The sequence below is a fragment of the Trachypithecus francoisi genome, unplaced genomic scaffold, assembly GCF_009764315.1.
Source record: "Trachypithecus francoisi isolate TF-2019V2 unplaced genomic scaffold, Tfra_2.0 Lachesis_group3, whole genome shotgun sequence".
NCBI classification, from domain to species: domain Eukaryota; kingdom Metazoa; phylum Chordata; class Mammalia; order Primates; family Cercopithecidae; genus Trachypithecus; species Trachypithecus francoisi.
The window spans coordinates 78,458,480-78,486,100 of NW_022681468.1; the positions used below are offsets into that span (position 1 = coordinate 78,458,480).

General features: G+C 33.5%; 1 long non-coding RNA gene across 1 annotated transcript; it reads right to left on the reverse strand.

Annotated features, from left to right (window-relative positions):
- Window positions 1–339: 339 nt before the first annotated feature.
- Window positions 340–27,621, reverse strand: LOC117071371. The gene is made up of 5 exons (XR_004432265.1): window positions 27,532–27,621; window positions 26,715–26,790; window positions 20,424–20,474; window positions 5,611–5,711; window positions 340–3,523 (listed from the first exon to the last, which is right to left on the reverse strand). It is a non-coding gene; the product is annotated as an uncharacterized LOC117071371 (long non-coding RNA).

Consider the following 27,621-nt stretch of genomic DNA (forward strand, 5'->3'; position numbering starts at 1 on the left):
TTTTTTGTATCTTTTGTAAAGATGAGTTCTATTTTGTCTAGGCTGAGAGCATTGCCTTTTTAAAAATGATAAATATTTTCATATAGGAGAATTGGAGCAAAATTCATCCCTAGTTATCTAAAAGATTATATCTTATAATCTAGTTATCAACTAGATTATAAAAATAAATTAAACGAATGTATCTCTTAAGAAAGGTTAAGTATATGGACATCACAGGCAATTGTACTTTTTAGATTGCATAGCGTGTATATAAAATTAAAATGATGTTTATATAAAATAAAATATAGTAGAGAAAAATGAGTTGGCTTTATAGGAAATACAGAAAAAAATGTGCCCTTGTTCAACTGTTTATTACTTTGATATTTGTCAAAGTATATCACATATTTTAATTATTTCAAATTAGAAATTAGATTAATCTGAACAGAATACGATGTAGCTTGAGTAAAAAAGTCACCCATCATTCATCCTGAGTGAAAAAGACAGTTATATAGGCCAGTTAAATGAGTTTATTTTATACACAAGCCCACACAAGCACACACACCTCATTTGCTTATCACAAAATGTCAGTAAAATGCATATTATACTTGAGTGTTTTAAGAAAATATTTCTCAGAGTTGTTAAGTAACCTGCTCCATTTTAAACGACTAACTGATGACAGTCTGAGATCCAAAACTAATTCTGTCTGATTCAGATATCTGTCTTTTGTTTATTTTGTTTTTGCTTGTAATTTTTTTGGTTTGTTTTCAAAATACTTGAAGGTGTGTACAGTTCCATTACCAGATGGGTTTTAGTGGGAAGCAGAAATGGGGAGAGAATGTCAGTTTTGGAGTGACCTTATCAGCTGCTACTAGATGCATAACCGTAAGTTATAAAGGAATATAAAGGAGAATGCCTACAATCATATCCATGTCCAAATAAGGCCTTCATTCCCAAACTCAGGCCATTTTGAAAATAGTTGGGGATGGGGATGTGAGACCATATGATATTTCAGAGACCATATGACATTTGAGAGACCATATAACATTTATTTTTGTTTCCTAAAACAAAACACAGAAAGCATCTCATGAATAACTCAATCTAAAAACAGGTAAAATGAGGGTTTACGTGGGTAGCCTGGGAGACACCTGATAATTCCCACAAAAATTAACTATTTCTTTTAAAAACAGGAAAATGGTTAAGGCTTATTATTTTGATGTCTGTAACTTGGAAAGAAAGCAGAGGGGAAAAGAGGCACCATCATAAACACTCTCGAATTTATGTCTTGGCATAATGTAGAGAAAAAAGAAAATCCATAGAACTTTGAATAAATACATTGTTTCAGCACACAAGATAAGACACCATATACTCTTTTACAGCCAAATATTGATTCCCCACTCAGTCTTAGAGTGAGGAATAGAGGGAGAAAGTGCCAGGAAAAGACTGGTGAAATGGGGGAATGAAGGTACATGAGATGGCTCATCGATACAAGCAAAGCCTTGGTGGTTCCGCGCTGAATTAAGGAAGAGATTTGAAAGCAAGGCTGTTTCCCTAGCGGCAGTAAAACTGCCTCCTGGAAAGAGAGCAAGCTATGGGGTTAGATGTTTAATAAAACTTTAGGCGAGAGAAAGAGTCCAGGTCTTTCACCTAAATTGCACGCCAGCTGAGCTCATCTGCTTATTGTCCACACACTCAGGCTAGGGAAAAAGTGGGCATATTTCAAAACTCAATCCTTAAACTGTAGCTTGATGTGAAAAAGTTGAGACAAATTCGCCCATGCTACATCAAAGTGTAAGAAGTGTCCATCTTAAGCTGGGAAACCTGAACGTCATGGCAAGTATAAAATCACTTTTTAGTAATAAGACAAGGAAAAAAAAATAGCATAAAAGAACATGCAAACTACTAGGAATCCATCCTATGAAATGCAAGCTTCAAAAATGACACAATGTCCAAGAATAGTTATACAGAAAGATGCAATGAAAATAAAAATTCAAAGAATCCATCAAGGATATACACACAAAATTAAAATGAAATGAGAAATTCAGAGCCAAAAAATACATATGTGGCTAAAATAACAGTTTACAAAATAACATAATTAGAAATAGCAAAGCAAAGCAAAGTATCTGTAATGTAAATAATTTTAAACCATTTTATAGAGTCAATGTTTGGCAAGGTTGTCCACAAGTAAACACTTTTTACTTTTGTTTGTGGCAACCCTACATTAAGCAAGTCTGTAAGCATCATTTTACCAACAACATATGCTCACTTTGAGTCTCCTAGTCATATTTTGTTAGTTGTCATTGTATTCAAACTTTTAAAAATTAGTATTATATCTGGCATAGTGCTCTGTGATTACTTATCTTTGTTATTAACATTGTAATTGTTTTAGGGTACCATGAAACACATCTATACAATATGGCATTGTAAATTGGTGTCACTTTTGCACAGGAATGTGGTAATATGGAGCAAAATTTAAAGTGTTCATATGATTTGACTCCACCATAATCTCAAATTTTAATCTAGAATATACTGACAAAAACATGTCAAGTTATGAATAAGAAGGCTTCTCATAACACTACTTGTTTAGCAACAAATTGGAAACTTTGTCTCTAGCTAGCAACCTAGAAAAATATGTAACCAATTAAAAATTTAGATAAACTATATCTTTTGTGTGTATTGGGGATATATGAATAATAGTCACACTTCTGAAGAAATAGATACAGATACCATAAATATGAACAGCTTTTTTATTGACAAAGATGACGCTAACAATGTGGCATAATCACTAGCCAGTTTAACTACTTTATTCCCAGAAATAAACATATCCATGTATCATTAAGGATCTCCACAGGGTAATAGTGGACCCTGCTCTAGTAAACTCATTAAATTGTGAAACAGAATTAAAATAAACTGAGAATATAGTGCTCCCAAAAGAGGTAGTGACTTGAGACACAGGTTCGGACCTTTATTTCCTCTCTCTCACCAATCTGATAACTCTCTGCTTCCTGAGGGAGAAGGACACAGATGATAATGAAAAAAAAAAGTTATCCTCTTGTTAACTGTACTGTCTGAAGGAATGAATGGAAGTTTTTTTTTCTTTGAGCCATGGCCAGAAACAACTAGAGGAATAAAATATTTCCTCTAATGATGTGAGTAAAGCAAAGTGTGGAACAATGTTACCTTACAAGCATCTTTATGCAAATTAATGCATTTTTTTGTTGTTATTTGACATCTCACTTCATAAATGAGATTCAACCTGCATGTAGGAAATGAAAACGATGATCTTGACTTGAAGAAAACTAACATTTCATCCATAAAAGTAACTTTTGATTTATGTGCTGAACTTGCCCATAAAAACGTTGTGAAAAAGAAAGTTTATCTTCAACTTTCTTCACCTTCCTGTCTCCTTTTCTATGTTTCCTTTTTGCTTCCAGATCCCACTATTTTTTTCTAACAACATTCTTTAGGCTATATATGTCCATACATTTCCTGGATCTTCATCTCTTACCACAGAATGTGGAGTTAGTATCTTAAGTCATTACGTATCCTAAAAAAAAAAGGTAGATCCATAATAAACAGGGTTTCATAGAAAGGTGTGGATTTGAATTCTGTTTCTTTCCTTAGTGTTCTAGATGTAATTTATTGAGCAAGTTACTTTAGATCCATTAGCGCCATTGTTTTTGTTTTTTCCCATACTTAAAAAACAAATATCTATAATTAACTACAGTTTTTCTTATTAAGAAATTCCTAGATGAGTGGACATTTAATTACATTGTAATTATTAAGCAAAAGCAGAAAATATCATGACATTTTTCCAATGGTGGCTATCAGGATTTAGAAATAGTCCATTAAAAGGGTTATTTTTAAGTGAATTTTTCTTCCTAGAATCCATGGGTTATGTATCTTGAGTGTAGAAAATAATATTTGGATATTTTCTCATACGCCAGATTATATATATGTATATATAAAACACAGTTGTATGACTATAGACCTGACCACATCATAATCAGGAGACCACAAGGTGAATTGGAGACATACTCAGTTAACATGTGCAGTTCTAAAGTATTTTTAAATATCCGTATGATCATTTGGTTTATTTGCCTAAAAAACAACCATTAACACATGAAAGAATTTTGTGAAAAATCCCTTGGCAATGTGAATTAATTATTCTTGACCATTTAAGAGAAATACCTGTATAAAATAGCTACCAAAACTGTTAGGCTAAACGAATTAGTTGGAGTAAGGATGCTACATAAAAAGATTAATTCAGTTATAAATTAATTGGCCTAATACCAGTTAATATGGAATTTCCTTTATATAGACACAGCCTAGAGTTCCAAATAAAAATGCACTATACTGTGCCAGAAAGAAAATAAAATGAATGCATAAAATATTAGCAAAAATTGTTTTAAAACATGTAGTAACAATTTATGACAGACTATCAGTAAGAGAATTGTAAATTTGGAAATAAAATCTCATTCTTCTCGACTTAATCTCTTCTTTTTCTTTTATTTTTTATTAAAATATTTCAAACATCTGGAACTTTATCATTTAGGAAATTTGTGGCTAATTTACCTGGTAGAGCATATTGACATGTAACTCTCAAAATTATTTGTTGTGAACTATGTCTGAGACCGTGCATTACTGTTCTTATATCTATCTACTTTATAATCCTTTCACTCTCTTTCCCCTAAAATGTGCTGATAAAGCTAGCATTATGTAAATGTTACTAGTTACTATAATCAAAGAAATGCTTCTACGTAGGCATCTTCCCTTTCTATTCTATGAATACTCACATACATTATGTGTGTATATGAACACACATATACATATGTGCACACACACATATTATTCATTTTTAGAAATGAGCCTAATCATATATAATATATTTATATATTATATATATGCAAGAGACACAGTTTTAAATTATACAGAATGACTAAGTTGTCATAGAGCCTGCTATCTGAGTGGAAGAATATCTATTGGATTCTTTTTATAGCCAACCAAAAAAATTAAAAACAAAAAACAGAAAGCCCCTCCCTCCAATGTTTGTCATTTAAATCCCAACTGTGCTGTAGCCTTTAACTGTGTAAGACAGCAAGACAGCACATTTTGTAGATTAAACCAATAAACTCACAAACATAAAAGAAACAAATCTCATAATTGCGGATTTCAATTAAAGGAAGGGGGATCAAAGCAAACATTCTGCTGGAAATTACACAGCTGCTATCTATACAAAATGAGAAAAACGTCTAGAGCCAGCCATAATTTTACAGAGGCAAAAAAAAAAACCATGCAGCAAACCCTGCAGTAGGACAGATTGTCTATGCTCCTCACGTTCCAATCAGTAATACAGAAATATTGAGTAATAAATTCCTTGCCTCTCTCCATCTGAAAAGCTCCCACCATCTGTGAAAGACAATTTGTAACAGCCTCAATATTAAGATTTAGTAAACAGACAATCACTCCCCTTGTGCCAAGCCGTGGCTACATTTGGAGAAAAGCATAAAGCAAAACAATTAGTAACACCGAGACCCCTCTATTACAAATTATCCAGCCACCAAAACAACTAGTTTCAATTGCAGTTTCCCTTCAACTGAAGAGGAAAGCAGGAGATCCTGCGTATTTGGCTACCTCTGTGGCCCATGCGTAGGCCTCATCCTAATGCGTTGAATTATTATTGATGGCTGAGGCAGTTCTGCTCTGTTGGTGAACCAATAATGTCAAGGCACTACCTGCAAGATTAATTATAGGAGAGAATAGGCTGAGGTTTCTTGGGACTGAGACATTAATATAGACTGAGCATTAGTTTCAGGGGTTCAACAGACAGTTGAACTAATGCCTCAAACAACGTGATTCGCACTAAATCCCTGTAGCTGTATCTTAGCAGCATGTGGAAGCTTAGAACAATTGTTTTTAACTATGAGGTACAGCGCATTATGTATAATAAAAAAAAAAAAAACCCTAAAATACAAAATCAACAGTTCTACCTGAGTTACAGATTCAACCTGAGCTTTGCAGAGAGCGTAGATGATACTATTTATTTCACCACAAAGAAAAGGTGACACCACTTTCCTCATGCGTTTGTCCTTGGAACATGTGAAATATGTTCTTATTTACTGCATTTTCTAGGGTTTTGAGTAGGGTGGCAAATCTTCCTGGTTTTCTTGAAAAAATATCAATTCCCACTTGGTATCCTGGAGTGATTATTAAAAGCACACACATTTTATTCTTAAACTGTCGTGGTTTAGATGATAAGTTATACATTCACTTTAGTTCTAAGGCATATAGAGCCCGAAGCATTTTCTCACTGTGGCTATAGCCATCTTTTATGTAAATATTTTATTTGCTTATGATATGCAGATATTTGTACACTTTCTTGGAAATAAAAATTTTAAAGAATCTGAAGTGCGAAGTTAAAGCGAAGGATATGCTACAGTTGTAATCTTAGTGAAATTTAACTTGGGGCTTCTACTTCATTTTGCCAAATTCAAAGTTGTATGATGTACAATTATATTATATATGTGTGTGTGTATACATAAATGTATATACAAATATTTAAATATATGTATATACCCATATGATATCAGGTAACATTCATTTGATTCTTAATTCTTAATCTGTACTAGACACTCATCAAATGATTTTACATATTCTAATTCTTGCTTTATAGATAAATAGATATGTGTGTGTAAATATTTATGCATATATAGATGTATGAAATCTGTATTATATCTATATGTATGTATATATAAATATTCCATAAATCTATATATGTATGTGTATATATGTGTGTGTATATATACACAACATATATATGTGTATATATACACATATGTGTATGTATACACACATATATAAACACGTGTGTATATACATATATGTATATATACATATATACACACATAAAATATGTATGGAATATATATACTCTCTATACATTCTATATATTTTGTTAATATTTTCAACTGAAAAAAGTGAGGCACAGATGGATGAATGATCATGTTCATGGTTACAGAGTGAGCAAATAGTAATGTTCAGATTCAAATTAAAAAACCCTGTCCTTAGTGTCCAGTCTGTAACCAGTTAACAAGCTCTTATAATTCATATGTGTATGCATTTAATACATGCATTGTGGAGGTTTCTGTATCAGTCTCACTATTTAAATCATCTGGAGTATACCAGAGAAAACAAACCATGGTAGCAAAACTAGTAAGGCTAAAGAATTACAACCATGCACTGCTGAATTTGTTATTGTAACTAGGAGGCTATTTTGTATTCTAACATGGAATAGTTATCTCAAAATAATTTATTTTACTTTGCAAGTTAATGCTATTCTCGACTATCTCTCTATTCTCCTCCCAGCAGCAATCAAAAGGAAATTGAAAAAAAAAATCCAGGATAGATTCGATCTATTGTCTTAAAATGTCATTACTGTGGAGCGTATGATAGTTAGAAATAAGTTATCAGGCATCTCCACACAAGTAAAGACAAATGTCTTTGTCAGTTTTAAATAGACAGGGAGGAACACTCTGCTTGCGAAGGAAACTAAATTCCAAGTAACTGGAAGGACTGCATTTATATATATGTATACATCACCTATCACCTGCACTTCTGTTTAGAGTGTTTCAATAGAAAATTTATAATTAAAAAATCTTGTAATCTGAATACACCATATACAGTTATGCATGTTAAGAGTCTGTCTAGTTTTATTGGTGTTATTATTTCACATGAGGAAAACACAAGAATAGAGACAACACATTTTGCTAACCAGAGAAGATGAGGAGCAAGGGTCAACCTTTGTAAGATTCTTTCCATGGTGCCTTAGATCACATTTAAAAGACTAAGTTAAACAAAGTTTAGAAAGATTCTCTAGCTTTTCTAGCATTCCATAATTGTACCTGCCTCCAGGAGATTTTCATGCTAGTTGATAAAATGGTCCTCTTTCTATGGCTCTCCATCCTAAATATACTCTTTAGTTATTAAATAAACATTATGTTTCAGGCACAGTTCAACACTGGGGTAGATGCTTGAGCAGTGAGGTGAATGAGACACACAAGGAATCTGCCCTCATAATGTGTAAAACCTTGTGGATGAGGTAAGTAATGAATATAGAAATGAAAAGACAACTGGAATATTTGCTCACTCTTCTTTTTGCTGATAAAACCTTTAACACTTTTCTTCTTTTTAATTCAGTGTCACCTCTGACTTGTCTTATTTCTGTTATCAGTACCTTTCCAAATTCTTGTGATTCGATATTTCAGGGAATTTCCTTCTTGTTCCTCTTTTCCTTTCCATTCTTCTGAGATCTTCAACCACAAAAGGCATGTTTAAAATTTATGATAGCAGCTATGAAGTCTTTAGTATTATTTCCTTGGGTTTATTGATTTTCTGTAATTATCTTTCTAAAATGAACTGCATCTTCTTTTCTTATATATTGTTTGGCTTACTTGTCTTTAGTATTGAATATATATTATGTGTTTATATTTGTGACTGTCATAAGTTTATTTAAGGTTTTTAGCTCAGAATTCTCCCTGTTTGAATTTTCTTATTAAAATATGATTTATTATGAATTCATTATTAAAATGTGGAATTTGGGTGCCGTGTGTTGAATTCATAAAACTCCTTAGTTAATGGCACATCATCGTCACTGATCTGTGCCGCAAAACTCTTGAAAAATGTTATTTACTTTATTCTGTATTCTTTATTCCTATTTTCCTCTCCCTTATACTACATAGAAAGACATTTTATAATGTTTAACATGGGAAAAATTTTGGTATACATTTTTTTTAAAGTAGGCATTTATATTCAGTGCTTGAATTTTAAGTTGCATAATAAAAGTGTTGGATATTCGATTTTAGAGATTTGTCCATGTTGTTGTTTTCATATCTAGTCTTTTAACAGCTGGCCAGGGTTTCCTGGTGCATGCCCATCAAAGCAAACTGCACACTTGCCTGCTGATGTACAACTTGCCGCAACAAATCTCACTGTAATACCATTCTTGAATATATTCCCTTATACTTACCTATGAAATAAGGTCTTTGGTCATATACCAAGTCAATTTTCTGCGTCATAGTTTATGAAAGGAAAGAGTTAACAGCAGGCCTGTGATCTATTTTTTCCACTTCTTCTTTAGGAATGGGACAGGATGAAAGACTTTCCAGTGAAACCATCTTTTAAACATATGAATGTCAAGACTTCTGCAAAACATATGTTGATATTTTCTAGTGGGTGAGTCCTTATCTTTGAAATATTGTGGCGAACTCTATGAGTTTGACAGAACTACCACAACAGAATACCACAGACTGAGTGGCTTCAACAACAGAAATTTATTTTTTCACAGTTCTAGGGGCAAGAATTACAATATTGAGGTACCAACAGGTTTGATTTTCTCTGGTGTCTCTCTCCTTGGCTTGCAGATGTCCACTTTCACGCTGTGTGTTCACATGGTTTTTCCTCTGTGTAAGCACATCGCTGGTGTCTCTTTGTATGTCAAAATTTCCTCTTATGAGTACACAAATCAAAGTGAATGAAGGTCCACTTTAACAGTCTCTTTTTAACTTAATTATCTCCTTAAAGGCCCTGTCTTCAAATACAGATACATTCTGAGATACTGGGGATTACAGCTTTGACATATGAATTTTAGGAGAACATGATTCAGCCTAAGTACCTGGTTGGTCTATGGTGCTTATTGTCAATTCACCTAGAATATCCCCTTAGAAAATGTCTTATAGACCAGATAATTTTCAGAATATAACATAAAAATATTTCATGACTTGCATAGCTCCCTTTTGTGTAAGTTATATCCTTCTAGCATAGCTGAGACCTATATGTTAAATCTGTGTCTGACACACTGTAAAATAAAAACTTAGGACTCAAGAACAGTCTTGGATTTCTCCATGCCTCTTCTGGCTACACAATTACCCTTGCATTCTGTAACAGGGCCATATATGCAAAGTGGCCGCCAAGTGCCAAAGGAGCAAGGAAGCTGCAGAAGGAGACAGACAAATCCAGTTTGTTGGTTTTGAGTGATTTATTAAGGGAACTTGCAGAAAGAATAGTGGCCTTGGGCAACCACAACACAGGTAGATTTTTACACTGTGAACTCTCAGACCCACGGCTTATACTTTGGGGAAAAAGCTGGAGGAATGTGTAAGTCGTTGCAGACATTTCAGCCTATAATTTCCGGGACTATAAGGGTTGTTTTGGAGGAAACTTGCTGTGAATAGGTGTTCTTACATAGGAGCAATAATACATCAACTAGACATTTTGGCGGCATTCCTGGACTGGGGTTAGTCAGATGTTATATGGCAGATTAGCATTTAATAAAGTCACTCTTGTCCCTATATCATGGTCCTGAAATTATTAGTAAATTTTGATATCTAATAAGATCTCAGATTCATGTGTGTCTTACTGAACAACTAACACTTTTTGTTATGATGTGCGGTTTTAGAAACTGATGGGGTTTTTTGTTCTTATGTCTACACATTATCAGTCCTTCTATCACTCTATTCATAAGGACTTTAGAATCATAACACTTAATTAATATTTTTAATTTTAAAACATATTGAGGATCTATTGATCATATTTTTCTACCATGTTATTAAACAACTCATTACTGTGTATTATCTTTTTTTTGTATTAAAAAATGTTGAAAGGTAGTCAAAAAGAGAAGCCAGGCCGGGCGCGGTGGCTCAAGCCTGTAATCCCAGCACTTTTGGAGGCTGAGACGGGCGGATCACAAGGTCAGGAGATCGAGACCATCCTGGCTAACCGGGTGAAACCCCGTCTCTACTAAAAAATATAAAAAACTAGCCGGGCGAGGTGGCGGGCGCTTGTAGTCCCAGCTACTCGGGAGGCTGAGGCAGGAGAATGGCATAAACCCGGGAGGCGGAGCTTGCAGTGAGCTGAGATCCGGCCACTGCACTCCAGTCTGGGCGACAGAGCGAGACTCCGTCTCAAAAAAAAAAAAAGAAAAAAAAAGAGAAGCCAAAATACCTTGTAGTATAAGAAGGAATAAAAAAAATACGAAAAATGTATGATGACATGTATCTACCATTTTATTATCATCTGGAGTAAATTTATTGCCCCCCAAATTTTGTGTTCTACCTATTTATCCTTCCCTCTTGCAACTCCTGTCAACCACTAATCTCACTGTTTCCATAGTTTTGCCTTTCCTTCATGTCATATAGTTGAAATTATACAGTATACAGTCTTTCTAAATTGACCTCTTTCACTTAATAATGTATGTTTAAAGCTCCTCCATGTCTTTTTGTAGCTTTATAGCTCTTTCTTTTTAGGAGTGAATGATATTCTATTGTTTTAACACAGTTTATTTATCTATTCATATACTGAAAAACATCGTGGTGGCTTCCAAGTTTTTGACAGTTATGAATAAAGTTGCTATAAACATCTGTGTGTAAGTTTTTTATAGACAGGTTTTTAACTCTTTTGGGTGAATACCAAGAAATGTGATTACTGAATAGTATGATAGGAGTATGTTTAGTTTTGCAAGAAACTGCCAAATTTTGTTCCAAAGAAACTGCACAATTTGCGTTTTCACTAGCAATAAATGAGATTTCCTATTGCTCCACATCCTTTTCAGCATTTGATATTGTCAATGTTCTAGACTGTGGCCAATTGTAATGTGTATGTAGTAGTTTTTTATTATTGTTTTAATTTTCATTTTCCTGATGACATATAGTGTGAAACATGTTTTCATATGCTTATTTGCCATCTGTATGTTTTCTTTGGTGAGGTTCTGTTTAGGTCTTTCGCTGATTTAAAACTCTAGTGTCTTTTTATTGTTGAGTTTTAAGGGTTCTTTGACTATTTTGCCCAATAGGTTTTTTTTTTTTTAATCAAACGTGTGTCCTGAAAATATCTTCTCTCCTGCTTGTGTTTTAATTCTCTTGACAATGTCTTTTTCAGGACAGACATTTTTAATTTGAATAACATCTGTTTTATTGGTTTTTTCTTTCATCAATCATGCCTTTGGTGTTGTATCTAAAATGTCATCACCAAATCAAAGGTCATCTATTTTTCCTTATGTAATCTCTAAGTGTTTTATGGTTTTTCAATTTAACATTTAGGTCTGTAATTCATTTTCAGTTAATTTTTGTGAATGGAATGGTCTGTGTCTAGAGTCATCTTTTTGAATGTGGATGTCCAAGTGTACAATGACTGTTTGCTGAAAAGACTACAAAGGATCTTCAAACAGTTCATAAAAATTTTCTAAATTTTCCATGAATTTCAACTTTTCTCACAAAAATAAACTTGCATTGTCTTGTTGTAACATGTCTAAACAGGACCTAGTTTGCGGTACTAAGAAGAATATGACACCAGTTTGAAAATAACACCTATCAGAGCAACATGAATTCTGATAAAATGAAGCAAGAACAAGCATCAAATTTATGGTAAGGCTTGAGCAGACACATAGAGAAATAATTGACCAAAAGCCTATGTGGACAATATCCAAAATAAATCAGCAGTTTACAAATTATAACTGATGTTAAGAAGGGATGAGATAATGTTGAAGCTGAAAGCTCAAAAGAGCAGACCATCCACCTCAGTTTATGAGAAAAAAAAAAAAAAAAAAACAAAAAAAAAAGCAACTTGTTTGTGCCCTAATTGAAGGGCACCAAAAATTAACAGCACAAATAGGTAACAACCTGGATACCTCAATTGGTCCAGCCTACAAAATTCTGATTGTAAAATCAAAGATGAGCAAACTTTCCACTTGATGGGTGCCAAAACCATTGCACAGAGATGAGCTACAGATAAGAGTAGAGCTTTCAATTGAAATTTTAAACAAGTGGAATCAATATCATGAAACATTTCTTTGAAGAATTGTAACAAAAGGTGGAACACGGCTTTAACAGCATGATCTTGAAGACAAAGAAGAATCAAAGCAATGGTACCAATATGTGGAAGTGGGCTAGTCAAAGTAAAAGCAGATCAGTCAAGAGCAAATATTATGGCAACAGTTTTTAAGGATGCTCAAAGGAATTTTGATTGTTGACTTTCTGGAGGGCCAAATAATGATAACATCTGTTTATTATAAGAGTGTTTTGAGAAAGTCAGCCACAGCTTTAGCAGAAAACACCTGAGAAAGCTTCACTAGAGTCTTTTCTCTACCATGACAAGATTCCTGCTCATGCCTCTCAAACAACAACAATTTTACAAGAGTTTCAATGGGAAATCATTAGGCATCCCTCTTGCAGTTTTACTTTGGTTTCTGTTGATTTCTTTTTCTTCCTGATATTAAAAAATCTAAAAAGGGCAGCCAGTTTTCTTCAGTTGATTATGTAGAAAAGCGTTGACATCATTAAATTCTCAAGACTCTCAGTTCTTTAGGGATTGACTCCATAATTGGTACCATCTCTTACATAATTGTCTTGAACTTGGTGGAGTTAATGTTAAAAGTTTATATCTTTAATTTTTATCTTTAAATTCCAGTTTTCTACATATTTTAAAAATTTCCCTCATATCTTTCCTGCATTGTATTGCCTTTGTCCTTTGTGAAAGATCAATTGGCTATATTTATATGGGTTTATTCCTTCACTCTCTCTTATTTTCCATTGACCTATTTGTGTATTTCTTTGTCAATACAACCCTGAATTGATTACCCTAGTTTTATAGAAAGTCTCAAAGCAGGGTAGTATCAGTCCTCCAATGTTATTCTTTTTCTTTAATATTGTGTTTGCTATTCTGCATCTTTTGCCTATTCATGTCAATATTAAAATAAATTTGTCATTATCTATAAGATAAATTGTTGGGATTTTATATTGAGATTACATTGAACCTGTAGATTAAGTTGGAAAGAATGATATCTTTACAATATTGAATTTTCCTGTTTATGAACATGAAATATCTCTCCAAGTTTTTAGCTCTTCTTTAATTTCTTTCATCACAGTTTTGTACTTTACTTCAATAAGTCTTGAACATAGTTTGTTAGATTTATACATAAATATTTCTTTTCTGGATGCTAATGTAAAGGTTATTGCATTTTTTAATATGCAAAAGTTACCAATGTAGAACACAACAAAAAAGTGCTTGCATTATAAATACATTTGTTGCAAATAACAAAAAGCCCAAATATCAATGGCTTTAACATAAAATAGATTTACTGTTTCCTTATACTTACAAGATGCTCCTTCATATAACAGACTATATTCCAGGTACACAGAAGAAGGAATAAAAACCAAAGAAATTTGTGAGACTTTGTTTTAATCAAGAAGATACTAAAACTCTCACTGAAGGCTTTTATCAAATTCCTCTTACATATTATTGGCTAGAATTTTATCTCATGATCAAACTTTGCTGCAAGAGAATATAAAAAGGTGTGTATTTTGAGCATTACAGTTGAAACTTCAATATGGATATTTTTACAGTGGGGATAAAAGAGTACAACAGATATTGAATAGACAACTAAGAGTTAGGGCTAAATTAACACTTCAGAAACTTATGTGTAGAACAGCTGAATATTTGAAAGAACAGGCCAGCAAACATATTAGACTTGAGTTCTCTAATTTATGTATTTATTTTAAATTAATATAAAAATAACCATCTGTTTCTGTAAAGCATATGGTTGTTAAATAGATATTCAATGATAAAATTTGCTTTGTTTATGAAAGAAATAGTTGATTGGAATTTTTTACAAGAGACATTAGCAAATGATGCTAGGAATAAAAATTTATTCATAATTTATCTATTTTGCAATACTATGAACAATAATCACCATTAGAAAATATAAAAGGGACCTGGGGTTTTAGTAAATCTCTGACAGGGACCTGGGGTTTTAGTAAATCTCTGACATATCCCTTGCCATGATCACAGAATCTGTATGTATATCATCTTCTTGTATAATCTGGCCATCATTCCTTTGATTGAAATTTTAGCTTCTTTTGTTGCATGAAACTATTTTTAACAGATTGTATATTGAGAAGTTGTCTTTTTTATATGACTACACTATACGTATCAGAAATATGACTTATATATCCTTGTTTTATCTAACTAATTTTTAGCAAAGTGGGTTCCTCACATACACTTGTAGAACAAACATTAATAAATCGAACAAATACTGATGGCCTCATGATTCCACAAATTTGTTGTGTTTAGCAAATTTGTCTGAAACATAATTTCAACCCTAAACAATATATAAACTAAACTTTATGCTCCTGAGGGGTGTGTGTGTGTGTGATTTTCACATTTTAGTAACAATCTGTAAGATAGGGATGCTGTGCAAAGTTCAGTAGTTTTTATGGGTTTCTGTTGTTGCTATTGTTGTATTTTATACCTTCATAATGTCATGAGAAAATTTATGAATTCACACATGTTGATTGATATGATTTGGATGTGTCCCCACCCAAGTCTCATCTTGAATTGTAGCTCTCATAATTCCCATGTGTCATAGCAGAAACCTGGTGGGATGGAATTGAATCATGGGGATGGGTCTTTCACATGCTGTTGTCATGATAGTGAGTTAATTTTCACAAGGTCTGATGGTTTTATAAAGGGCTTTTCCCCCTTTTGCACTGGAATTGTCTATTGCCTGCTGTCATTTAAGACACGACTTTGCTCCTCATTTGCCTATTGCCATGATTGTGAGGCCTCCCCAGCCATGTGGAACTGTGAGTGAATTAAATCTCTTTCCTTTGTAAATTATGCTGTCTTGGGTATGTCTTTATTAGCAGTGTGAGAATTAATAATACAATAAATTGTTACTGGGAGTAGGGTGCTGTTGTATAGATACACAAAAATGTGAAAGTGACTTTGGAACTGTGTCACAGGCAGAGGTTGGAACAGTTTGGAGGACTCAGAAGAAGATAGGGAAATGTGGGAAAGTTTGGAACTTCTGAGATACTTCTTGATTGGCTTTGACCAAAAGGCTGATAGTGATATGGACGATAAAATCCAGGCTGAAATGGTCTCAGATGGAGATGAAGAACTTGTTGAGAACTAGAGTAAAGGTCACTGTTGCTATACAAAGAGACTGGTGGCATTTTGCCCCTGCCCTGGAGTTCTGTGCAACTTTGAACTTGAGAGAGATGATTTGGGGTATCTGGTAGAAGAAATGTATAAGAGCAAAGCATTCAAGACGTGACAGAGCATAAAAGTTTGAAAAGTTTGCAGCCTGATGCAGTAGAAAATAAAAAACTTTTTCTGCAAAGATATGCAAGTCAGCTGCAGAAATTCATGTAAGTGACAAGGAGCCAGATGCTAATTTCCAAAGCAATGGGGAAAATGTCTCCAGGGCATGTCAGAGACTTTCATGGCAGTCCCTGACATCACAGGCCTGGAGGCCTAGGAGGAAAAAATGGTTTTGTGGGCTGGGCCCAGAGTCCCCCTACCTGCTCTATGTAGTCTCCAAACATGGTGTTCTGCATCCCAGCTGTTTCAGCTCCAGTTGTGACTAAAAGGGGCTATCACACAGCTCAGTTTGTTCCTTCAGAGGATGCAAACTTCAAGCCTTGGCAGCTTACATGTGATGTTGGACCTGTGGGTGCACAGAAGTCAAGAATTGAGGTTTTGGAACCTGCATCTAGATTTCAGAGGATGTATGGAAATGTCTGGGTGTCCAAGCAGAAGTTTGCTACAGGGGTGGGGCCCTCATAAACAACCTCTGCTAGGGCAGTTCAGAAGGGAAACGTGGAGTTGGAGCCACCACACAGGGTCCCCACTGGAGCACTGCCTAGTAGAGCTGTGAGAAGAGGGCCACTGTCCCCTAGACCCCAGATGGTAGATCCATTCACAGCTTGCTCCACATGCCTGGAAAAGCCACAGGAGCGGAACTTCCCATGCCATGGGAGCACACCTTTTGTTTTAGCATGAACCGGATGTGAGACATGGAGTAAAAAGGAGATTATTTTGGAACTTTAAAGTTTAATGACCACCCTATTGAATTTCAGACTTGCCTGGGGCCTATAGCCCCTTTGTTTCTTCCATTGGATATATACCCAATGCCTGTACCCCCATTGTATCTGGGAAATAACTAACTTGCTTTTGATTTTATATGCTCATAGGTGGAAGGGACTTGCTTTGTCTCAGATGGGAATTTTGACTGTGGACTTTTGAGTTAATACTGAAATAAGTTAAGACTTTGGACTGTTGAGAAGGCATATTTGGTTTTGAAATGTGAGGACATGAGATTTGGGAGGGGCCAGGGGTAGAATGATATGGTTTGGCTCTGTCCCCACCCAAAAGTCTCATCTTGAATTGGGAGGAATCTGGTTGGAGGGAATTGAGTCATGGGGGTGGGTCTTTCCTGTGCTGTTCTCATGATAATGAGTTAGTTCTCATGAAATCTGATAGTTTTATAAGGGGAATTTTCCCTCTTTTGCACTGCACTTCTCTTCTGTCTGTTGCCATGTAAGACATTACTGCTCCTCATTTGCTTCTTTCATAATTGTGAGACCTCTCTAGTCATATGGTACTGTGAGTCCATTAAGCATCTTTTTCTTTATAAATTACCCAGTCTTGGGTACATCTTTATTAGGAGCATGAGAATGGACCAACATGTAGTTTCTCTATTTTATAAGATTTGTCTCATTTTTGCCTATTATTGTTAAGAAATTATGTTTTGTATATATTTAATTTGTTCCAACTTCAACACTTGTGGGAACCATTATAAGGTTATTCCCTCAAAGTTGCTCATGTTTCATGCTGAGAACCTGTGAATATGTCAAGAGGGACTTTACAGATGCAGATGTGATTAGACATCTTGAAATGGAGGGATTATCCTGTATTATTTAATGGAACTAATGTAATCACAAAGATGCTTATAAGACGGAGGCAGGAGAGTCAACCTCTGAGAGAGAGAGAGAGATTTCAAGATGTTACACTGTTGGCTTTGAAAATGGAACAAAGGGCCATGAGCAAACAAATGAAGGTGACATCAGGAAGCTTGAAACACAAAGAGAGATTCTCCTCTAGAGCCTTCAGAAACAACACAATCCCAAAATACCTTGATTTTAGCCCAGTCAGACTCATCCTGGACTGCTCTCCTACCAAAATTATGCTATTTTAAGCTACTATATTTTAGGTAACTGTAACAGCAGTAATAGGACACTAATACAACTCCCTACCACAATTCATGAAAACAGTCTCTTTTGGATGACACTTAAGAGTCTCTTTAAGTAAAATGTTCAATCTCTATGAATCCTGCTTAATCCCTCTTATGTACTCAAAATATAGGCAGCGGCTTACAGTGTTTTTATATCACAGAGTTAAAGGGGACCCCAAAACTATGCAGAGACCATGGCTCCTATGTCTTCAGTCAACTTTGTTCTTTTCTGATTATGCTGCAAGTATTGATTTATCAGTCAATCTTTTACCATTAAGTATAATGTTAGATGTAGGGTTTTTTGTAGATTATCTTTACCAAGCTGAAGGAGGATACCTCTCTATTCCTGTTTTCCTGAGAGTTTTTATAATAAATGGATGTTGATATGTTTCACATTTTTTTCCTGCATAGATTGTTATAATCAAGTGATTTTCATCTTCTAGGCTAAAATAATGTGTCATGGAATTAATTAACTTGTGACCTTTGAGCTAGTCATATATTCCTAGTGTAACCTTAATTGGTCATGGTGTATGATTGTTATTACTAAATTAGACTTGCTAACATTTAAAAAATGATTTTGTGTTTATATTCACAAGTGATAGGCTCTATAATTTTTGTGCTTTCTTTTTTTGCTTTCAGATATCAGCACAACAGTAGTCTTATAAAATAAATTAAAGATTGTTGCTTCCTCTTTACTTATCTGAAAGAGTTTGTAAACTCATATTAATACTTCAAAAGTTTGATATAATTCTTGATGTAAACCATTTGGGCATATAACTTTCTTTTTCATGAGGTTTATAATTTAAAAATCCACTTGCTTAATAGCTATAAGATTATTCAAATTATCTATTTCATCTTGGGTAAGTTGTGAAAATATTTTCAAGACTTGGTCCAGGTTGTCTAAGTTGTCAAATTTATATGTTTTAGAGTTGTATATAGTATTCTTTTTTGCCTTTTTTATATCTATAGGATTTATAATTGTATCCAATTTTTATTCCTGATATTTATACTAATAATTTGGTTATTCTTTTTTCCTTACTCTTACTAGATACATGTTAATATTGATTTTGTCAAAGAATAAACTCGGTTGTTTTCCAATATTTATGTTTTTATTTTTTATTTTATTCACTTATAGTCTTATTATTTTCTCTTGTATGCTTACTTTATGTTCATTTCAGAGCTTTTTATGTATGTTCTTTAAGTGGGAGAGTAGATGATTTATTTGATGATTTTAATTTTTTTGAAAGTCTTTATTTATAGCTTTACATTTCTTTCTCAAAACCGATTTAGCTGTCTCCCACAAATTTTGGTATGTTGTCTATTCCATTATTTTTATTTCAATATATTTTTATAAATTCCTTTGAGACTTTTTTGACCCATAGATTATTTACAAGTGTCTAGATAATTTTCAAATGTTTGAATATTTTTCTGTTATCTTTTTGTTATTGATTTTTAGTTTGATACCTTTGTGATTAGAGAGCATACTCTGTATGATTTCTAGGGTTTTACATTTTTGAATTTTTTTTAATGTTCCAGAATATTATCTTTGGTTATGTTCTGTGGGCATTTAAAATTAATGTGTATTCTCCTTTAGTTGCTTGGCATGTTCTATAAATGTTGATTATATCTTGGTGGTTGATGGTGTTGCTGAGTTTTGCTGAAATTCTGTTTAGTTGCTCTACTAATTCTTCAGAGAAGGATGTTGAAGTCTCCGATCATTATTGTGGATTTGTCTATTTCTTCTTCAGTTTTTTCAGTTTTCAATTCACATATTTTATAGCTCTGGTGTTCAGTGCATGAACTTTAGGATTGCTATGTCTTTTTGGTAGATTGCCCTTTCTATAATTATATAATGTCCCTCTCTGTCTCTAGTAATTGTCTTTGCTCTGAAGTTTACTTTATCTAATCTTTTATTCAGGCTTGTTTACAAGTTAATATGATTCACATTTTCATGATTTGTCTTTATCCATCCTTTTACTGTCAACCTGCCTGTAACATTATACTTGAAGTGAATTTCTTGTTGACCAAAAATAATAGAGTCATGTTATTTAATCCACTCTGCCAATATTTTTATTGGACAATTCAGACTATTTCCATTTAATATAAATATTGATGTTAAGTTTAAAGCCTATCATTTTATTTTTATTTCAGTTTATCTCTTTTTTTTTATTTTTTCTGCTTTTATAATGAGTAGTTTAACTGTTTTTTGACTTGCATTTCTCTGTGTGTGTGTTTTTATGTATGTATCTATTTCTTTTTTCTATAAGCTTTGTTGGTGGTTGCACCAAGTATTTCTATATATATACACACACACACACATAATTTATCATGGTATACTGGTGTTATCATTTTTATCAGTTCAAGTGAAATATAGAAATCTTACCTCTGTTTACATTGCTACTGCTTCCTGCTATAACTGTCTTAAATACTTCCTCTACATATAATAAGAACAAAATAAATCAGTGATATAATTTTTGACTCAATGTCAATAATAATTTAGACAAGAGAAGAGTGCTTCATAATAGCTGATTTTTTTCTTTGTTTCTTTGTTTTTTGCTTTATTTTTAAATAATTTTTCCCTTTTATTTCCTTTTTTAAATTTTCAGTGTTTATAGATACATAACAGCTGTATATATTTATGGGGTAAAAGTGAAATTTTGATCCGAGCATACAATGTGTAATAATCAAATCATGGTAATTGGGATATCCATTACTTAAAGGACTTTTTTTGTTGTTAGAAACATTCCAGTTTCTTACTCTTACTAGATATATATTAATATTAACAGTTTCACTTGTTTAGTTATTTTGAAATATGCTATAAATTCTTATTAACTATAGTCATTCTGTTGTGCTACTAAACACTAGATCTTATTCCTTCTAATTATATTTTTTATACCAATTAAGAATTCCCACTTATTCTGCCCCTACTCACCCTTACAATAGATTTACTGGCAACAAATTATCTTAATTCTCACTCCTGTGAGATCATCTTGATTTTTCCTTTCATTCCTGAAGGCTATTTTCACTGTCTATAGGATTCTGAGCTTTCCTGGCCTCCATTGTTTGTGAAGAAAAATTTCTGTCATTATAATAGTTTTTTATTTCTATAGTTTCAAAAGTATAATGAAGATGTATCTTAGTGACATCGATTTATTTAGTCTTATTCTGTTTGGTGTTCATTCAGCTTCTTGAATTTGTATCTTTTATGTTTTTTTGCCAAATTTGGGGAAGCATTCCCCTATTATTACTTCAGGTAATTTTTTACCCCAGTCTTTTGTCTTATTCCAGTGCTTTGATGACAGAAAATGTAGATATTTCACTATATGATAGTTTGCTACATAATGATATCTTGGTCAATGGTGGGTCATATATGTTATGGTAGTCCCATAAGATCATAATAGCATGATTTAACTGTACCATTTCTATGTTTAGATAAGTTTAGATAAACAAAGACTTACCGTTTTGTTACAGTTGCCTACAGTATTACTTGTTGTACCAGTTTAGCCCAGGAGCAATCAGCTTTGTAGTACAGTAGGTTATACCACTGAGATGTGTGTAAATATACTCTATGATGTTTGCACAATGACAAAATCACCCGAGGATGTATTTCTCAGAATATATCCTCATTGCTAAGTGATACATGGCTATATTTTCACAGATTGCTGGAGAATTTGTGTGTAATTTTCTCAGTTTTGCAGGTTAATTTCTGCCTGCAGTCTCTCATTCTTTTTTTTTTTTTTTTTTTCTCCCCTCTATTCTACCCATTCACTGAACTTTATATTTTGGTAATTGAATGTTTTAATTCTAAAATTCAATTTGGCTCCTGTTGATATGTTCTATTTCTCTGCTAAGATGTTTCAACTCTTTGTTGACATATCCTTTTGTTTTTTAAGGACATTTGTTTGTAATTGCTTACTGAAGCATAATTATTATAACTGTTTAAAATATTTTTAGATGATATGAACATCTCTGTCATCTCATTGTTGGCATCTCTTGCTCACCTTTTTAATCAAGTCTGGTATCTTCCTACTTCTTGGTATGATAAGTGATTTATTATTGAAGACTTGACATTTTTGTGTTATTTTGTGGGACACTAAATTTTCTTTAAACTTTCTGTTTTAACTGGCTTTCTGTGACACTGCTCCAGCCAAGGAAGAAAAGCAGCTGGTTATAAATACAAGTCCGGGTTCCTTACTCATCCTTCATTGAAACCCAAGGGGAGTGGTCTTTTGATACACTAGGTGAGTGCTGATGTGTTGATGTCGCACACGAAATCTACTGACATTGTGGTGAGAGTGGCTTTGTTATCACGAGGTAATGGTGAAATTCCTGATTCTCCAGTAAGCTTTCTCTGATGCCACCCAGGCATTGAGGAGGAGGGGCACTACATTACTGATGAGTGGAGTGAAAGTCCATGTTCTTTATGTGGTTTTCACTGACATTGCTGGACAGAGGACTTGTTACAGGCTGATGGTGATGTGTTGGTTTCCCATTTGACTTTCTCTACCATCGGGACAGCAGTTATTTTTTTAACAAACTTGTGATTGTGAAAATCAAGATTTCCAATTCAGTCTTTGCTGACTCAATTTGGGATGGGGCCACCATTTTTGTCGATGTTGTTTTCTTGATTTGTTTTTTCCTGTTTGCCTGGAGTAGAGTGGTTATTAGGTAAAAGTTTTCTTTCTAGCTAGGCTGCTTTTCTCCTAATCCTTTGGCTAGAGAAAACAGCCATTTTCTGGAGATTTTTTTGTCTGTGCCCATTGGCATTTTCAAGCAGACAGCTTTCTCAATTCCAAGTCTAGTATATATGAAACAAAAACCAAACCCAGGAAACTATCATTATGTTGTTTTTTAATTCCTGAGGTCCCTCACTGGTCTGCTGTCTTCTTTATACCTATATCGGCCTTTTTACGTTTATTTTATGTATAATGTACAAGGTTTTAGCTATGATTAGTGAGAGGAATAGGAAAAAGTATTTCTCCTTCATCTTCCCAAAAGTGGAAGTCACTCCTAAAAAATATGGCTTGAAGTTTCTAATGTTAGGAATTTTATAGATGTGTATTTTTCTTGTTTCTGACTATATTCCATAGGAATAACAAAGCCAGATGATTTGATTCCTTTTAAACCAATTAAATCATACACACATCTTAATCAATATTACATTTTCATCTGGAAAGAATGCATGCTTTTCTGTTTTGAAGTAGAATGTTCTATAAATGTAATTTAGAAAATACTGGTTAACAATATAAACCTTCTATATTCATATTTGTTTTCCCTATTAATGTTATATAAATGAATAGCATATGTGTGTTGAAATCTCAATTTTATAGTGTGAATTTATCTATTTCTGCTTTCAATTATTTTGATTTTTGCTTCACATATTTCAAAGTTCTGTTATTAAGCATGTATACATTTGAGATTATTATGTCATCTTGGTGAGCTAGTCTCTTTATCATTAAAAAACATCCCTCTTTGTCCCAGGGAATATAAATTGTTTTGAAGTCTCTTTTTAATATTAATATAGGCACATAAGATTTTTATAGATAACAATGCCAAGGTATGGTCTTTTCTACTTCTTAACTTGAAAAATAAAACACGATGAAACTTATCTTTTAACTTTTGACCTGTTTACAAGTAAAATTGCTTTCTTGAAGTCAGCATATAAATTGACTTTGGTTCTGTATTAATTCTATCAATGGCTCCCTTTTATTTGGAGCTTGTAGCACATTTACAGTCTTACTTTTCTATAATTTTGAGGTTGAATCTATCATTTATCTCTTCATTTTCTTTTGTTCTCAAGGTTCTTCTTTTTTTTGTCTTTTCTTGGCTTTGAAGATATTATTTTTTAAAATTATTTTATTTTCCATATTAGCACATTATACCCACTTGTCCTTTATTGCATGGAAGAATGAGCACCAGACAAATAGAAAAATGAGTTGTGCTGTGTGCTTTGTTTTGTTTGTCATTAATTGATATTAAATTGACCAAGCTAGATGGGCGTGGTGGCTCACACCTCTAATTCCAGCACTTTGGGAGGCCAAGGCTGAAGGATCACTTAAGCCTAGGAGTTCAGGACCAGCCCTGGCAAGAAAGCAAGACACCGTCTATACAAAAAAATTAAAAATTAGCAAGCATGGTGACATGTACCTATATAGTCCCGCCACTCAGAAGACTGAGGTCGGAGAATCAGTTGAGCCCAGAAGTTCTAGATTGCGGTGAGCTATGTTCACACTCCTGCAGTCTAGCCTAGGTGATAGAGTGGGACCTTATCTTAAATAAATAAATGAATGTTTTTAAAAAAGCACATTTATCTTTTTTGACCTCTTTAACCAACTGTAGTATTAGACGGTTTGAGCTGCTTAATTCTGTTTTATTACCTATATATAAACTGTCGTAATATACTTGCACAGCAAGCTTATAAATAGAGCTTCTAAATTTTTAATTAAATGATTAATTAATCTTAACCAAATAAATCAGATAAAACATCAAATATGCTTTGAGGCATAAACCAACATTATCTGCTCCAAATAATATTATTACATATATACAAATATTTTACATGGAATTTTCACTACTTAAAAAATTTAAAAGCACATTTTAGCAACATTTTTCTTATTTCAATTAGTGTGTTAATCATGTACAAGCTATTGCAATTCATGTTTACAATTCTACAAAAACATAAGTAATTACAAATTCTTATAAAATGATATAGTCATAAATAAAATTCTGAAGTTGAAAATATTTGTTTTTATTGTCTTCTAATTTTTCTTCTCTTCCTTATGAAGTGTAATAACCCATGAAGGTGAAACAAGCATTTAAATTGCAAAAAAAAAAAAAAAAAAAGAAGAAGAAGAAGAAAAACAATTAACTAATTCAATCAACTGGATGAGTTCTTGAATACACCACGGAAGAATATCAAGTTTTAAGTAGTAAAAGTTTCAAATAAGAAGTGCAATAGAAAATTTTGTTGCAACAAGATAGCTTCAAAGAGACCTTAATTACATATTGGTTATACTTTTCAAAATGTTTTTTATAAGCTGTAAAGGAATGCCTTCACATCATAGTATCTGATAGAGTAGTCAATTTTTTATAAAAGGACCCTGAAAATTTTATTATTATTATTATTACTCCCTGTACTTAGCAAAGGTAATGGTAAGTGTTTATGCCTCATTATGAAATATTACACAGTATTACAACAAGCAGATATTATTTTAAGGTTCTCTTTTATCCCAACATAACATGTTTCTCAAATATTTTTGAGATACAATTACCAATATCCTTTAAAACTCTGTTTATTCTTGTTTAAGCATTTGGATTTCAGAAAAATATTATGTCACTTGAATTTTTTAAAAAATTTTTATTCAAACTGTGGACCCAAAAGTATTTGAGGCAGGTTTCAATCAATTTAGAAAGTTTCTTTTGTCAAGGTTAAGGATTCACATGTAATAAAGCCATTCATATGGTTGGGGGACCTTAGAATTTTATTTTGGTTTACATTCTCCCCCTTCTGGCCAAGGTTTGCCAGAGATAGCATCAATGGCCACCAAATGTTTATTTTGTTCCATAGCATTGCCAGGGCTACAGATTGTCTGCCCCAGGTCCATCCTGTCCCTTAGTGGGACACTCTGTGGCAAAGGGACTTAGAGTCAAGAGACTTATGGTCAATTAAATATTCTAGGCCAGATAGGAATGAACATGAACAGGCATTCATTATCCCTTAATTTTTTTTTTTTTTAAAGAACCAACAATCAAAAAGCCAAAGGCAAGGTTACAAAACTGACTTATATTTAACTTCCGTGTATTGAGCTACTGCAGTCTTGGTTTTAGTTACAGACATATAACAATTCACTATATAAAACATAACATTGTTCTGAAAAATAAATTTTAAATGTATATATTTGTTTGCACAACTCATAACTGGGAGTATTATACTAAGGAGGCTTGGTCACGAGATATCATCCTCCTCCTAGTAATTATTTTCTCTTAATTCTGTGGGAAGCAGGAGATTCCTTATGGTTGAGATGGATGAAAAGGTGCCACATAATAGCTGAGAAAACAAAGTCCTTTGTTTTACTAGACATTTAGGTGTATTTGTACCCATCTTTGATTTGGAGTGTCTGACCTTGATCTACTTCTGTCCCTCAAAACCAGCCCTTACAATCTTATGTGCCAACCTCTTCCATGATAGTCCCTGGACCTAGAGGGAGGGGGCTTCTGTAGCCTTAAACAGCAGGGCATTTGCAGTGAAAAACAAATCGGGCCCAGTGGAATGCCAAATGAGGGAAATTTACATCTTTCATGATTCAATCTGCACTCAAAAACAAAAGTCAGGGCTGAAATATAGTAAAAAGTGTTATAGTTTTATTTTGAAACAATTTCTTCCTCTCTCTAGCCCTCCTTTCCCATTGAAGAGAAATTACAGTAAGACTAATTTATATGCAAAATAAGTTTTAGGCTTATTATACTTTGCCTGATTATTTGCATAGATTGTAGCAAGAATTGATTGCCATATAGGCTCCTTTTAAGTTGACTTTCTGAAACTTTGCGTAAAAATATGTTACTCTAGTCAAACGTTGGTAGAATAACCAGTGTCTCAAATTGTCCTGTTTTAAAAGAAAAGACTCTTACTAAACTTATGTAAATAACTATATTTTCATAAAATTTGAATACTCACAGTTTCTGAATTTTGGAGAATTCAGAGGGAAAGGTAAATTTGCTCACAAAAACATACTTCATCCAATTGCTCTAAACTATAAAAAAACAGAAAAGAAAAAGATTTTCTAGAATTTTCCTTGGAGCAGCACAGTTCCAAACAAGATGTTGTTTGTTCACCTTGGAACTGCTATTCACATGCTAAGTAGCTCTTCTTAGATGAGAGCTGTTTATTAGGTACTGTAGAATCTAGCAGCACCTCATATAAAGTTACTTCTAGGGAAAATGGAAGCTCCCTGCTCACGAGAATTTCCTTCTACCATCCCTAGGTAGTAAGATTCTATTTAAACCATTTTTATTTTATTATAGAACTCTTTGGGGCACCATTACTTCCATTAGCATAGGGGTAGCTTCAGTTAATATTTCATAGCAAGGTGGTAAATGCCCCTCAGGTGGAAATTCTCTAGTCCAGTTGTTGTCATTGGGAAGTGCTTACAGTCTTTTGTCATAAGCTCCAATAAATGTTCCACAAAGCGCTATGAAGTGGAGGATTTTTCCTGACTAGCACTCCAGCTTTTGCCCTATATTCTGTGGGCTCAGGCAATCTTATTAGTTCCTATGTATTTAGCATGTCCATGTTCTGTGCAGGAAACGCATGAGAGGAGAAGAAAAGATACACACACAATACCTTTAAGAGTAAACAAACTTCATACCATGTAAATGGCAATGCAGGTGTAATAAGCAAATGATATAATAATAAGCAAATAATACAATAAGCAGATTGACATGATAAGCAAATTGAATGGGAAGGGGAGAAGGGAAAAGACTTTTACACTCACTAGACTATGGAGGATTCACCACCAGACTGGATAGCAACAGCCTGGGCTCCAGACTCAGCTACTCGTCCGTCCGCAGAGGAGGAGCAGTCT